The following is a 2,838-nucleotide window of genomic DNA, read 5'->3' as shown; positions in this document are numbered from 1 at the left end:
CTTGGCAGGCAGATTCTCAACCACTGCGCCACCAGGGAAGCCCCCAGAGAGCAGCTTTGGTGAAGGAGCCAGCAGAAACCAGCTGGAGATGTTTCCTGCACCACCAGGCAAACTCAGCACTGTCTGGAAGCACAAAGGTGCCCCTCCACTAGGAGGCCACTCACTCTGAGTCACCTGCAGAGGCGTTAAGGTCCCAGCTTTGCCATCCAAAGGGGCTTAGGGGACTAGAGGGCGTAGAAGTGAAGAGACCGAAGAGGTGCCGTAAGGGGGCTGTTTCTCTCCCGCTGTATTCTTCCCAACCCTGCGATTTGCTATCCCACCTGAACACAGCTTTGAATGTAAGGCAGTTGTGGTGCACGTGTCTGGGCAGGCACAAGCTTCTAGGGATGGCGCTTTCAAATACTGACAGGGCTTGCCAGAGTTGGGCGAGGGTGGCCTCATCTGATCTGAGGATTATTGTCAGGCAGGAGGGTTTTAAGAATTTAAATCCGAGATTTTTAACATATAGGAAGACACCTGGCTTCCTACCCTGTGAAATGGATGGCTTCAGTTGGCTTTGCTTTTTTTTTTTTTTTTTTTTTGCAGAGTGTTTAGATCTAGTGCTTTTTTTTTTTCTCTTCGTCACCAAAAGAGCAATTGATGTCTAGATATCCATCTATGGCCCCCATTGTTAGGACTCGCAAAGGCTCCCAGATTTGTACCTTCTCGGGACCCCATGATTTACAGCACGTCTCTTACTCGCTGCCATTCCTTTAGCGTTCAGTGCTGCCCTGTTGAGACAGAAGTACCAACAGACTGTTTACTTGGAAGTTCTTAGGATATTTAATTAGTCATTCATCCTAGATATTCAGAGGGTGTATGTATGTGTTTCTGTGTGTTTTGTCCTTGGCCACACTGGTTGTTGTGCTTTGTGTGTGTGTGTGTTTTTCCCCATTTGCACAAGGTCACACTTGGAGCTCTTCCTCTCTGAGGGGAGGTTGCACATTCATCACTTAATCTGCCTCCCATTTCCTTCATTTGGGATCACTCAGCCCTTCCTGAGGTATTACCATTTTTCCATTTCTTCTTTGCTCCCTCCTTTCTTTTAATAACTCTGGGAGACAGGGAGGCACCTTGTAAAGTTAATTTCCTCCGAAGCTTTCAAAGTAAAGGCATCTCTCAGCCCAGACACCACCACCCATCTCCACCCCTCGGCGAGGACACACACCCCTCCTCAGAGCCTTAGTCACTCTGAGCTGTGCCCGCTGCCCAGGACTCTCCACGCCTCAGCTCCGTCTCAGGGGCACAGTGAATTGCTCTGTCTAGTGACTCTTTGGTCTGGGTGTGGGGAGCACAGTTGGGAAGAATCTCCCCATTTATTTTCCCTGCACCTTCCTCCCATTTTTCACTTCCCAGCTGTGCTCCCCCTTCCCTTTCACTGCTTTCTGCTTCTCTCTGGTACTTTCAGGACTCGGGCTGGCTGCCTGCCTGTCCCAGGGATGGCATTTCCTCTTCAAAGGCCTGTGGCCTCAGCCACCCAGCTCTACCAAGCACACAAGCCTTTGGAATCGCTGTGGCTTTGCTGCCTGCCTACTTGGACGGCAGAGGGGCAGTTTTTTAAACACCCCTTTGGTTTCTTGGGGTGAAGCTTTTCTCAATCCTATTTTATTTATGTGAACACGATCTGTGGCTCTTGAATGTTTGCTTTTGAATGTTTGTGTTAATGGACTAAGCTGAAAGGGTTTCCTCTTACCGGAGAGAGGGCCCTGCACAGCTGGGGACCGGGCTGCTCTGCTCAGGAAAACACTGTCCCAAGAGGAACAAGTCGCCAGCCAAGGGAGTCTGGCGGCTCTGAGAGGAATTCATTGAGACTTGCATGGGCAGCAGTGGTCAGAACTGGGATCACAGACTGGGCCACGGAGCTCAAGAAAATCCTTTGATTAATAGGGAGGGCTGGACTGGAAACACCTAGATTTTTGCAAATACGTTTTTTACAACGGTGCATATATTTACCAAAACTGTGGTTTTCAACAGCTTGCGTGTCTGATGTTTCCACCCGTATTCCCAGCCTTCTGAGTTACTCCTGGCAGTATTAAGAACTTCAGAAGCTTAGCTGATTCCTGAAACATTAGTAGGTGAACCTGTCATCTGGAAGTGTGGCAGCATTCTCAGACAATTAACGGGCTTCCTGTGTATTTCCTTCCCCTTCTCTCTCCGTGGTACCTAAGGGCACTTCAGATGGAAACAGAAACAAAGACCCAAGGATCCACTGAATGTACAGTCTTTCCATATTTAATGACTAGATATCCTAACCCTGGTGTGAGGAAGGGAGACGAGTGGGGCAAGTGGCACCAGAGAGGACTGTCTGGAGGGAAGAGGATCCTCAAATTTGCCATGAAGACCAAGGAACAGAGTAGAAGGGACTCGGGGCTGGGATATCCTCAAGGGTAGACCCCAGCATCCCACCAACACCAACCCATAGCCTGTGTAGCCCTGTGTCCAGGGGCCCCGGAAACCTGTAAGCCCTTGAACCAAAGGTGGCAGACTTACCTGGATAATTTGTGTGAGGATGTGGGCATGACGAGGAACACGTCTCCCTCCAAACAAGATGGAACTGAACAGAACTAGCTGAGAATCTTTCTACGGTCTGGGCCAAATGGTGGGTCCACCATTAATGTTGCTTAAGTTATTAACCTCCTTAAATGAAGGGGCCGGCTGGTATTGGAGACTGTAGAAAACTGTAGCAGAGAAGAATTAATGTGGGGCTCCACAGAATATAGAAGTTACAGTTCCTGACGCAAACTATTCCAGAGTTCCTTTATTGAAGGTATGAGTTCAACGTAGGTGACCCATCTGTTC

At 49.1% G+C, this 2,838-nt stretch overlaps 1 long non-coding RNA gene across 1 annotated transcript; it reads right to left on the bottom strand.

Annotated features, from left to right (window-relative positions):
* Positions 1-638: 638 nt before the first annotated feature.
* LOC130707314 (uncharacterized) lies at positions 639-2,573 on the bottom strand. The gene is made up of 3 exons (XR_009007222.1): positions 2,530-2,573; positions 1,993-2,211; positions 639-770 (listed from the first exon to the last, which is right to left on the bottom strand). It is a non-coding gene; the product is annotated as an uncharacterized LOC130707314 (long non-coding RNA).
* Between the last annotated feature and the right edge of the window lie 265 nt (positions 2,574-2,838).

The sequence above is a fragment of the Balaenoptera acutorostrata genome, chromosome 1 (assembly GCF_949987535.1).
Source record: "Balaenoptera acutorostrata chromosome 1, mBalAcu1.1, whole genome shotgun sequence".
In the NCBI taxonomy this organism is placed as follows: domain Eukaryota; kingdom Metazoa; phylum Chordata; class Mammalia; order Artiodactyla; family Balaenopteridae; genus Balaenoptera; species Balaenoptera acutorostrata.
Note: the sequence above shows the minus strand (reverse complement) of the source record. Positions and strands in the feature narration are given on the sequence as shown.